Here is a 13,804-nt window from a genome sequence, read left to right on the forward strand (position 1 = left end):
GAACCTTCATCGCAGTGTACAAGACCTGACTATTCCCTTCTACATATCACCCAGTTCGGAGGATAAGAAGACAAATAGAGTTCCTGCTGGCCTCTTCAGACATTCCAAATTTATGACTGCCCCCTCTCCACTGTTAACTAAATTTTAATTAGTGAATCAGTATAAAAAGTACTTCCAGGTCACTATCGCTCAGGTAATTTTTAGCCATGTTACTAATTTTTTTTTTATATTATATTTGTTATTGTATATCACCCTCTCATCAAGAAATACAGCCAGAATGCTCCTTAGAAGGCAGGATGGTAAACTTTGGACATGTTATCAGAAGGGATCAGTCCCTGGAGAAGAACATCATGCTTGGTAAAGTAGAGGCTCAGTGAAAAAGAGGGAGACCCTCAATGAGATGGATTGACACAGTGGCTGCAACAATAGGCTCAAGCATAACAACGATTGTGAGGATGGTGCCGGACCGGGCAGTGTTTTGTTCTGTTGTTCATAGGGTCGCTATGAATCAGAACTGACTCAACGGCACCAAACAACAACAACAGCTCATCAATTTGCACATATCATGACACATCTCTTAGATTCTGGGCCTTTGCTTTGGATAATTTCAGCAGCTTCTTAGGATTTACTACTGTTTTTATAGAATGGTTTCCCAGTCTACCTTCTCCTAAATTCTAGTGAAATTTACCACAACTCTGCTTCAGCCACTGGTCTCTCACTTTTGATGAGCAATCAATTGATTCTTCTCTATAGTTTCCTGTTTCCTTCTTCATGTTGTCCTTCCAAATTTTTCCAATTTAGTTAAGCTTCGTCATTCCTTTACTTAGTAAATGGCTTTATCTCTTCACTAAGAAAACAAATGCTTTCAAAATGAGTTCCTGCAGCTTCCTTCCTCTGCACTTAGAAATGTATTTATTTTCTTCTCCTTCCAAATAGTCTCCAAAGCATCTCTTCCTTTCTAAGACTAAATCTTCCCCCTGTGAGATAGATCCTAAACTCTGTTGTCATCCAGGCTCTTTATCCATCAGTTGCTTTTCTTCATTTTTGACTCTTCACTTTATCTTGTCTTAAGTCTTCTCTATCAGCAAACATACTCAGTTCTCACTATCCTAAAGAATCTTCTCTACAAATTTCTCAGATCCTTTCACAACCAAACTTTTCAAAACATTATTATATTTGTATTTTTTTCTACTTCCTTTCTACAAAATTTTTTTCTTAAAGGAGTGGATTTAATTAAGAGTTTGCTATGTTCTAGGCACTCTACCAAGTAATATTTTCCTACTTCATCTAATGTTTATAAGAATCGTACAACTGGGAATTATTATTTTTTACAGCTTAGAAAGCTAAGAATATTCTTAAGTAACTTGGCCAAATTAATGCAGCTGGTAAATGACAGAACTAGGATTCCAATTCAGCTCTGTCACACTTGAAAGCCCATGTCTTTTATACTATATCATGCTGCCTCAGCTCTGTGCCTCTGGCTTCCCGTCCAACAATCTAGTTAAAATCCATTCTCAAAAATTTTCGGTTTCATAATTGTTCATTCCAATGATCTTCCCTCAGTTATCTTCATCTTAGGAATTTCTGCAACGTGGGAACTTGATTATTTCTTTATCCTGAAACATTTTCTTTCCACAGTTGTATCTGCCTCGTAGTCACTCCTTTTCTAATTTGTTTACTTTCTCCTCTTCCACTGCACCCCACACTAAACATAAGTCACCCCCAAGCTTTAGTTCTCCATCAGCTTCTTACATCATCACCCTCATTCACTAAGGTTCTTTAAGCAATCACCCCATTCTCTACAATACTCGTCAGATGCAACATAAAACGAAAATTTTGGTCCTCCTTATTTACGGTATATTACTAAGTAGCTCTTCCAAACTTTTTTTTATAGCACAATGCCTCTTTTTCTCTTCCCCTTGGCTCCAAATCTTTTATTTTTCATTTTGTCATTGGACTTGTCACTGCTAGAACAGCTTTGCATAAACACACTCCCAGTTCAAATTGACCTCTAAGAATACTCTAGCTTGGCATTGCTCCTCCTTGGGTCACACCCAGTCTGGTCCTAGTTCACCCAGGTTCTATAAGTGGAAACAAGACATCCATTCAATAACCTTAGAGATGGCTCCAATCCAGCTTGAATTTTGAGCTTCATTTACACATTTCCAATCACCTACTAGTCCAAGTCATGCAGAGTGAAACAACATTTCCAGAACTAACCTTATAATATTTTCTGGCCTCTTCTCCTTCAAGCAAATTACTCTAAGTCTTCCTTTTCTGCTCTTGGAAACAGTATCTTGCCATTAATTCAAGGTCAAAACTTCAGGCATCCTTAACTTCTTTTCCTATTTTCTAAATTCAGTTAGTTATTGAGAGTTTTCATTTCTGTTCCTACAAGTATTTTCCTTATTTATTCCCTTTGCTACTACCTTATTTCTAATCTCTACTGCTTTTCACTTATCAAGTTTTCTAACTGATCTTCCTGACTTCTTTTCTTTTTTTATAACCTCCAACCTATTTTATATAGGCTGTTAAATGAATTTTCATATACTTCAACTCATTACTCACTGATGTCACTCACAATCTTGATCAAACACTTTTAGAAGATACAAATGGCTTAGGGATAAATTCCAAATTCCTTTGCTTAGCATTCAAAGTCCTCTGTGATCTGAGTGCCCCGTGTCTTCTGTATGTATCTACATTGGTTAAACTAGATTTTCACTACTACCAGGAAGACTACTCTAATCCCTTCAACAGAAGTGCTCTCTGCATTTCCTAAATGTGAACACATTTTATCTCTAATTCCGCCTTGCCATTTGGCCACCCTACTTAGAAAACTAGATATGTGTGTTTGTCCTGTTTCTCTCTCTCTCTTTTTATTTGTTCTGTTCTGTTTCTCTTAATAAACTACAGATTTTTTTTTCAGTTATATGCAGCATAGTGGAAAACTATGAAATTTTGAGTCAGAATACCTAAATTCAAGTCCTAACTCTACCAATTACTAATTGTGTGACATTAGGCGAGGTTAAAATTTATGGCTTATTTGTTATTCAATTGTTCCATCTGTTAAATGGGGAGGATTGTTGCAATACTAAAATGGGACAATAAATTGTGAAAGCAATTTTCCAAACATAAGGCTCTCCTCCTTTATCCAATCTCTTGTAAGAGCTGCCTCCCCCCGCACTAGCACTCATTGGCTAACCAGAGGGCAGAGAGCAAGGGAGATCATTAATATAGTCCATACACATTAGCCTCCTGCCAATAGTAAGGTGGTACAGGGTGGAAAGTGGATCAGGAGGGTCAAATGGAGGATATCAGACACATATCTGAATGTGATTTCTGACACCTTGCAGGACTTTCATTTTAGCAAGATCTGGCATCCATAAAGTGTATTTCATCCTTTGATTCATTTAAAAATACTGTTAATTTTATAAACATAATATATTGTAGCACTGCATAAAATAAGAGTTTAGAAAAATTTCAAGTAACTTTTCTGTGTGTTTTAGTCCATTTTAACTCCCCTGAAAAGAACAATCTCTTCTAGGTTATAAATGCAACTGCTTTTCCAAATTAATGGTGTTACATAAATATAAGGCTTGTCATACTGTTCTTATCTCCCTAGTCACTTTTTATTCTTATTTTAGAATATATAAAGTGCCCTTGCTTTGTGAACACCATGTGCATGCTCCAAACTCTTACAAATAAAGAAGAATTTATGGTGTGAATAGAATTTGCTAATTGGACAGATTTATTTTTCATCCCCTAGGAAAGTCATCTGTGACTGCTAATAGCATGTAAATGCAACTCACAGTTCAGAGGCAGTCGTGGCTTGAGAGAGCCTGAGTTAATTCATTGGTATGTAATGCTGCTCTCTTATCAAACCTGAGAAAATCACTCAACTGGACAACCGAATAGGCTGATCTCGCTTCTGCTATTTGCAAACACAGTGGCTGTGAAGTATCACGAGGAGGCTTATTACTGAAGAGAAGGGAAAATTCCATAAGCATGATACATCTTTTTTACAGGATACCTGAAAAGTATCCCACCATTTCTTAAAGAGCACGTCCCATATTCACTTCCGCACTTCTTTTTATAACTCGTTACTAGATGAGCAGTCTTCTATCCACAACTCAAATTATTCTGGATTTATAAAAATACTAAAGGAAAATAAGGCTCTTTTCCCGAACTATTAATATAGCATAATTAATGCTTAAAGTTAAAGAGGAGGCTATAATATCTCTTTAGAATCATATGTCCAATAGGATCTTCTTAGAATTTCAAGAAATCCTGTGGAGTGCTACAATCTCTAACTCCAAGACCTCAAGAGATAGCCGAGGAAAATCTGGTCATAGTGGTTCTCCTCTGTTCTTCATAGTTACATTGTACAACTCAGTGCATTTTGTCAGAATTACCATTGACTCCCAGCAAACATCTATTCACAGAGAATTTGACTATGAAGATATGAGTTAATCTGCATTAACTGACGTAGCTTGGTAAGGGACTTACTTCTTACCCATTCCCAACATCCATAGCATTTGTTACACCCATGATTACCTCATGTCAAAGTCCTTTAGTACCTTATAGAACAATCTGACATGCCTACACCCACCCTTCCATATATGTGTCTCAGCTTCCTCCTTCTGGAGGAACTACGGTCCCAAGATCGTCACTTATGTTACTGCAAATTTATTTATCTCTCTCCCAAAATTCTTTTGCACAATATTGTCACTGACCTGTTAACAACTCTGCTTCTATTTTACCTATCCATCCTCTGTTCCTCCTTTTAAATTAGTTTTCAAAAAACAGTTCTTGGAACGTGTATTTCTACCACAACACTACAGCTGCCTTGAAGGAAAGGATTCTATCTTATTTACCTAGTCAATCTCATTATAGAGCCTGGAATATAATGAGTGTTTAGTAGATACTTGTTGAATATGCAGATGGATGGTTAAATGGATGAATAAAAGAAGGAAGAAAATAAACTGTATTGTTGTTTCCTTTAAATTGATACTTTTCCCACTAAATGTCTTAATTACCAAAGCATCAACAGGTTCATGTGCAATCTAAAAATGCAATCATAAAGAATGTCTATGGTTAAAAAAAAAGAAAAAAGAGTTATTAAGAGTTCTACGAACATCCCGAGGTCAGCTCTTTAGACAAAGATTAGACTGGACTATGGGACATAAAATACTCGTGAAGAGTGTGCTTCTTAGCTCAAGTAGATACATGAGACTAAATGGTCTGCTCCTGTCAGGAGGTGAGATGAGAAGGCAAAGAGGGTCAGGAGCTGGTTGAATGGATATGAATGGACATGGGAAATCAGGAGTGGAAAGGAGGAGTGTGCTGTCACAGTATAGCGAGAGCAATTAGGGTCACATAACAATGTACGTATAAAGTTTTGCATGAGAGACTAACTTGAATTGTAAACTTTCACTTAAAGTACAACAATAAAAAAAAAAGATATAGCTCCTTGGCACCATTCTTTCTCATGGGAATATTGCAATATCCTCCTAATTGGTCTCTCTGTTTCCACTCTTAGTTTCTTACCACCCTTCCTACAAAGCAGCCAGATGAGCTTTTAAAAACATAAATCCATCCCTTGCTCATTCCTAAAGCATAGCAATGGGTTTAATGCTCTTAAAATTCAATCTTTATATCATAGCCTACGAGGTCTTATCACCTCTGGCCCTGTACTTGCTCTCCAACCTTATCAACCACCACTCCCCTCTTTGCAGATCACTCTTTTGTCCATTAGACATTGTTTTCTGCCTTTTCCATGCTGAGCCCTTTCCTACATCAGGGTCTTTGTGCTTGAAATTCCCTCTACCTGAAAAGTTAGATCCTTTTCAAATATCAGCTTTCTGAATTCCCTCTGGAAAGCTGATTTTTCCCAGTTATTTCTCACTAACTACATCACTTATTTTATTTCCTCTGTAATACTCACCAGAATTTAAACTTTTTAAAAATTCTGTTTTCCTACACTAGAATACAAACACAATGAGGGTAGCAAATTTGTTTATTTTGTTGACCAGAATATCGTTTGAGCTTAAGCAATGACTAGCACATGATAGGAAATAAAATATTTGTTAAACAAATATGTTTAACCATGGGGTGCTCTTTCAAAGAAAACTTATTAACTTCCCACCAAACACAGTTTGGGAAAGTCTAATGTAGGCTAAAAAGTTGTTACAATTTTATATAAGAGGTCCAAGAATATCTTCAGAGAGTAAAGAATTTCCATTCATATATAATGAGCTTTGTAATTCTGAAGAAGTTAAAAAAAACATGCTTAAAAGTCCACTATAGTATATATATCAGGGGTCCTAGGTAAAGGATATCATGTTGATATATTCATTAGTCATTGTATATTCTACTTTTTACAAATAACTTTCATTTTCTTTGGGTATTTCCTCATGAGTAGTTCCATCCTTGCCTTGAAAAATTCACGTGCAAAGCTTCTCTCAGTAATCCACTTACAAGCTTGGAAGTAGTTTAAAGAGTTTTGTGTGGGTTTTGATTTTGCTCTCTATTTTTAGTTTTATCTAAGAGGTTGTAACTATAATACAACCTAATTTCTTCCTTTACTGATTGAGAATTGAGAAACTGAACTGAGGCCAAGAGAATTTGAGCTATTTTCCCAAGATCAGGCAACCTTAATTAGTGCTATATTCTCCGTCCAGAGCTGTTTTTACATTTCGTTATATTTTCCCAATTATTCCTAAGTCCACAGGGTAGATCGCAGAAGGAATATATATATGACGGGCTAGACACAAAAGACAAGCTTAAGCACTCTAATTTCAGAGAGGATGCTTGGAAAGAGGAGCACCGACCTCAGTTTCCATTGCTCAGTGGAGCAATCTGATTAACTGTTCGTTATGATGAGGTGGTATTATATGCCAACTTTATTTTCTTGTTACCTTCTGATAAGTGGAATCACTTTTCCCAACAAAGAAAATCTTCATAACTATATTCACATTTATTTTGCCATGTTGTTTACAAGTGGATGTTGTCAAAAAAAGAAATAATCTATGATTTCTTAATAAATCAAGTTAACACTCATGTCCTTATAAGTTTTAACAGATTTTTAAATATTATTTTCATGTGGTTGATGAATGGTAAAGTTACACAGATCTTGAATGGGAAGCTATAAGGAAGAGATAAATTTTATCCTTTTTTCTTTTGCTGATATACACACAATTTGACCTAAGAAACTGCTCAAATCAACCAGAAGAAGACAGCGACTCTAACAGAGAAATGGGCAAAGTATATAAACAGGCAATTTACAGATCTAGAACTCTCAAAGGCCTAGTAAAAAAAAAAAAAAAAAGCATAACAGAAATTACGATCATTCTTTAATCATAACCAGTGAAATGCAAATTAAAATGGCTGTGAGTTATATATTATACCTATAAAACGGCAAAAATTAGAAGCTGGTTTAGGTAAGTTATGATAAGGATATGAGACGGTGTTCGTGGGGAGGCTGGGTGTTTGAGGAGGGTTGTAGGAAACATTGCCGGTGGGAAGGTAGACAAGGGCTGCTGTTCTGAAGAGCAGTGTGGCACTGTTCAGTCAAATTAAACATGGTTGTTGTTAGGTGCCATAGCGTCAGATCCAACTCATAGCGACCCTGTGTATAACAGAATAAAACAATGCCAGTCCGTGCATCAACCTCACAATCATTGTTACCCTTGAGCCATTGTTGCAGCCACTGTGTCAATCTATCTCGTTGAAGGTCTTCCTCTTTCACTGACTCTCCGTTTTACCAAGCATGATGCCCTTCTCCAGGGACTGGTCCCTCCTGATAACGTGTCCAAAGTATGTGAGACAAAACATCACCATTCTTGCCTCCAAGGAACATTCTGGTCGTACTTCTTCCAAGACAGGTTTGTTCGTTCTTTTGGCAGTCCATGGTATATTCAATATTCACAATAATTCAAAGACATCAATTCTTCTGCGGTCTTCCTTAGTCACTGTCCAGCTTTCACACGTATATGAAGCGATTGAAAACATCATGGCTTGGTCAGGCGCACCTTATTCCTTAAAGTGACATTTTTCCTTTTTGTTTTTTTTTTAACACTTTAAAGAGGTCTTTTGCAGCACTTTTACCCATTGCAATGTGTTGTTTGATTTCTTGACTGCTGCTTTCACTTGACGGCAATGGATTTGGTTTGGTTTTTCCATGGGGGTTGATTGTGGATCCAAGTAAAATGAAATCCTTGACAACTTCAATCTTTTCTGAATTTATCATGATGTTGCTTATTGGTCCAATTGTGAGAATTTTTGTTTTACGTTGAGCCGTAATCTATACTGAAGGCTGCGATCTCTGATCTTCATCAGTAAGTGCTTCCAGTCCTCTTCAGTTTCAGCAAGCAAAGTGGTGTCATCTGCATAATGCAGGTTGTTAATGAGTCTTCCACCAATCCTGATATCACTTTCTTCTCCATATAGTCCATTTTACAGATTTAATAAGTACAGTGACACACACCTTTCCTGATTTTAAAACACAGTATCTCCTTGTTCTGTTCAGACAACTACGTCTTGGTTTATGTACAGGTTCTGCATGAGCACCATTAAGTACTCTGGAATTACATTTGTTCGCAATGTTATCCATAATTCGTTATGATCCACACAGTCAAATGCCTTCACATAGTCAATAAAACACAAGTAAGCCTCTTTCTGGTATTCTCTGCTTTTAGCCAAGATCCATCCGACATCAGCTATGATATCCCTCATTCTCCATCCTCTTCAGAATCCAGCTTGAATTTCTGGCAGTTCCCTAGGCAATTTCACTTCTGAATGTATTTCCTTCCAAAATTCTCACACCTGCATAGAAGAAAGCATACACAAGGGTGTTCATTTCAGGTGTTTTTGTGGTGGCAGGATCTTAGTAGCAATTTGGAAGTCCACCATCGGTGAGTGAAAAGATAGAGGTGGTGGTTGCACAAGAAGGAATACCAAGGACAGTTGGAAGTAACGGGATCGATGTTCATAGAGCAATATGGGAGAATCTTAAAAGCACACTGTTGGTTAACAAAGAGTAAGAAACAATGCAATTCATATCACAATAACAAATGCAGAAATTAAAAATTGATTCCACAAATAACAATACACATTTTGCAAAAAACATATTTTCTAAAAGATACCTATTGTATCTATCAGAATGGTGACCCGTTTAGGAGAGGACAAAAGAAATAGGGAGTGAAAGAAAACATATACATGAGTAAAGAAATACTTCAAGCAAGAGAGGCAAGGAAACAAATCAAAAGCAACAACTGCAATCACACGCGCACGCGCGCGCGCGCACACACACACACACACACGCAAAACTAAAGGGAAAATAAATGCAAGTAAAAATTGTTTTGCTTATTCAGAAGTAGCATGAACTTAAAGACCCCATAAATGAACTGAAATAATCCTCTGCAATTTCTTTCTCCTCCCCTTACACACCAGGTGGAAAGCAACACACTTCACTTCCAGTTCATACAATTGTGAGTGGTCTGTAGTAGTAAGACTAAGGCTGAGGGCTGGATTGGGTGTGCTCTGAACAGGTGAGAAATGCCAGTCATGGGTCTGAGGTTGAATTCCCCAAGACAAGCACAAACTGGGACTGGAAAATAAAAATTATCTGTGTTTTTGTCTAGGGAGTGATAAATGGTATTTGGCTTCATAGGTTGTCACTGGTACCAATGCACTGATTAGGTGAGATCAAAAGAAGCCAGCACTCGTAATGGGGGTATGGTTATAACTGGTTTATTGGAAAGTTAGTATATTTTTTACCAGGTCAGCAGATTATGAAAACTTGACCATTAAGATGTAGCATAGCTTTCCTAGGACTTGCACAAAACTGTCTAACTTTTTTTTAATACACCGGCTTCACATAGGAGTACATAAATCACGTGCTTTTCCAGTTTCCCTCACTCTCATCCTCAACTTTATTCATCTGTATCTCGTTGCCTCAACTAGCTTCCAGATGGTGAAGAAAATTAGTAGAAGGAAGTTGCTGAACGATTCATTTTTTGAATTTTTAATTATTATAGTTCAATGCATATGTCAGGAAAAAACAAAAGCACCGAACTATGAATGCATTTATCTTTAGATAGAGTGCCATGCTGGAATGAATTTAGCTGTAAAATCATCAGTGATATTTTTCTGAGAAATGACAGGATAACAGAAAATAATCTGACACTTTTCAAATAGGTATTGGAGATGCTTTGCTGCCCCGACACACAATCGCACATATTCTAGGCATGCCCTGCAGTTTCTGACACAAAAAACAGACAGCACAAGACTTGCTATTCGACAGACAATTTACATCTACTCCAAGATAAGTGAATTTTGTGGAATATAGTACATTTGTACAGTTAATACTGTGGCAATAGAAAATATTATGGGCATCACTATAGCCAAATTCAAAATATATAGTATACATTTTAAGCATATAAGTAAAATTCAGCTCTAATGCACCAAAGTCAAAAGGTGTTTGGGATGGTTAAGGTGAGGAAATATTTTATGGTGTCAAGGAATACAGATTTCCTCCCAACCCATTTGCCTCCATCCTCCCCTCCCCATATAAATCCAGAGTTAGAAATCTATGTATGCTATGCATCAAATGAAACTGTCCCCCATCTTATTAGCCTTCTCCTGGATGAGTGTCGGTGGGCTTCTGGCTCAGATGATGCCAACAGTAAACCCCTTCCAAAGGACTACAGAACATGGAAAGATCTGAATCAAGCTGAGTAATGTATCAACCATTGATGGAGCAAAGTATAAACCGTGGGGGATTATTTCAGTTCATCTTTGGGGGTTTAAGTTTACACTACTTTTCAATAAGTAAAATAATTTTTGCTTCTGTTTATTTTCCCATATACTGTTTCATAGCATTGAACCATGACTTAAAGAATTTACTTTCATTCAATTTATTCTACAAATCATTGTCATAAAAACACCCCAGGAAAGGCAATGTGAGTTATGATCCCCACTCTCCAGGAGCTCAAAATCTGGATGGTATAATGCTAAGGTAACAGACGAATAATTACATGTCAAAAAAAAACTAGTGTCTTTGTAAAGAATGGTGGTTATTGCTATTTAATGATGAAACAGCCAGTCTTAAGTTTCCTACCTTTTAAAGATAATAATTTTAACACAGTGAGTTTTGAGAAATTAGTGTCTTTACCTTTTGCTTTAAAAAGAATGGAAAAGTAATATCCTCCTGTGCGGGGAACAGGGGATTGAGTTCTGGGATCCCTTGTCCTAGAATTAAATTAAAAGCTTTTCTCTGATTTGGATGCAGAAGAGATGAATTAAGTTGGCTTGTCCCAGAATGGCAAGAGATGGTGGGGTTTTGGCTTTAAAGGTAGAGATAGGTGAGGCTAATTAAAGTCAGATTCCTAAAGTCAGATTCCTGAAAGTGGACATAGTTGACAGAGACATGCATCCTGTTCCTACCACATGTCAGGAAATGTCAGGAACTCAGATAAGGGTAGCTTATGCAAGAAGAGAGAACTACCTACAATCCCAATAATGTGATTGAAAGCAGACATTCTACTGTTCTTGCATTCAAGGGTCATGAATCCACTCGTATCCATTTCATGAAAATAAACTAAGGTCTGGTTTACAAGAAATCTGAATTTTAAAAGTCCCTTCCAATGACTTATGAACTCCTGAACAGTTTATTTTATATTTCTCAGAGTTACAAAGAGCAAGAATATTTCTTCATTTGTTATTGTCGTTGTTTGCTGCTGTCAAGTCAGCCTCTGACTCATGATGACCCCGTGATCAGTTGCCGGTCAGCACATTGTGATCCACAGGGTTTTCATTGGCTGATTTTTGAAAGTAGATTACCAGGCCTTTCTTCCTAGTCTGTCTTAGTCTGGAAGCTTTGCTGAAACCTGTTCAACATCACAGCAACACATAAGCCTCCAATGACAGATGGGTGGCCGCTGTGCATGAGGTACATTGGCCAGGAACCAAACTGAAGTCTCCCGCATAGAAGGTGAGATTCTACCACTGAACCACCAATGCCTCCTTTCTTTGGTTAGTTAGTATTTATTGAGACTATTCTTTGTGCCAGACCCTGCTTTAAACACTGGGAACACAAAAAGAAATAAGACTCTTTCTGCTTCTGAGCAGCTCCCAGTCATTGTTGTTAGTTGCCATGGAGTCGATTCCAACTCATGGCAACCCCATGCGTGCAGAGTGGAACTACGCTCCATAGGGTTTTTCAAGGCTATGATCTTTCAAAATCAGATCAACAGGCCTCTCTTTCAAGGCGCCTCTGGGTGGGTTTGAAGCTGCAACTTTTCAGCTAGTAGTCGAGCACTTAAACATCTGCGTCACCCTGGGAACTGAGAAGGAGATACTGACAGGTAAAGAACTAACTACATGACAAGTACCGTCATAAACTGTGCACTGCAGGAGAAAAGAGGAGAGTCACAAACTCTCTTTAGGGAAAACTTGATAGTGGATGCTGTCCAGATTCCACCTCCCCTCACCCCTCATCCCCCAGAACTGGAGCATGCCTTCCTCCAATTGCTGGCAATTCTGCTATGCTGACACAAGCTGCCTCACCCAAGGTCATATGCCCTTCCAAGGGCAGCCCGCATTCAACAACTGACTGATGGATGCTGGAAATACCAGCCCCCTTGCACTAATTCAGGACAACTCCAGTAGCATCCCAGCTCCTGGGTTCCCTGTAGCACTGGCCAGGACCTTTGCTGTGACTGCATCTCAGTTCAACTGCACCCTCTAACCCAGGAGTAGGCAAATGTTTTCTGAAAGAACCAGATAGTAAATATTTTAGACTTTGCAGGCCACATATTGTTGGTCTCTGTCACGTTTTTTTTAATTTTATTACAGTCTTTAAAAATGTAAAAACCATTCTTAGCTCAGGACCATATAAAAACAAGCCATGGGTCAGATTCGGTTTGCTGAACCTCACTCTAACCAAAACTGTTTTCTTCCCTCACACCCCATAGGTGTTGATCCCAAGAGCACTCCCCAGTAAATGCCCTGCAAGCAAATTTTTCTCAGAATCTGCTTCCTGGGGAAACTGACTGTGACAACTTGGCAAAAAAAATGTAATTGAGACTGAGTTTAACAAGAGTTTGCTAGACAAGGGTAGATGGTGACAGTATTGAACTCTACCTTAACCCTGTGCTCCTGGAGGAGTCGCTGCATAGTGCAAACAGTTGATGTGCTCGGCTACTAACCAAAAGGTTGATGATATGAGTCCATCTGTCTTGGAGCCCTGGTGGCACAGTGGTGAAGCATTCAGCTATTAACCAAAAGGTCTGCAGGTTGAATCTACCAGCCTCTCCTTGGAAACCCTATGGGGCAGTTCTACTGTGTCCTATAGGGTCTCTATGAGTCGGAATTGACTCGATGGCAGTGAGTTTGGATTTTTTTGTGTTTTTTTAACAGTGAGAAAATAAATTTATTTGTTAAAGCCACCCACGTATGATATTTCCATTATAGCAACACTAGGTAAGACACACAGTGTACAAAGACACCAAAGTATGAAAAGTTTCTGGTATTGTCTGAGACAATGAGAAGATTGACATGGTGGGAATACAGAGTTCCGGTTGGAGACCACAGTGTGTAGTAGTAGACAAATCAGGAGCAGTACGTGGGAGCAGACTGAAAGGCCTTGGGTATTAAAGTAGTTGGTTCTCAATGTGGTGATGACATTCCTGAAGGCCTTTGTACAGTCTCCTCTTGGAGGCAAAGGCTTGATCACTTGCCAGGGGAGAATAGTTCATGCAGTGGAGAAAAAGACTTTTACCATCAAGAGAGCATGGTTCCCTAA

This window comes from Trichechus manatus, unplaced genomic scaffold, assembly GCF_000243295.1.
Source record: "Trichechus manatus latirostris isolate Lorelei unplaced genomic scaffold, TriManLat1.0 scaffold00289, whole genome shotgun sequence".
Lineage (NCBI taxonomy): Eukaryota > Metazoa > Chordata > Mammalia > Sirenia > Trichechidae > Trichechus > Trichechus manatus.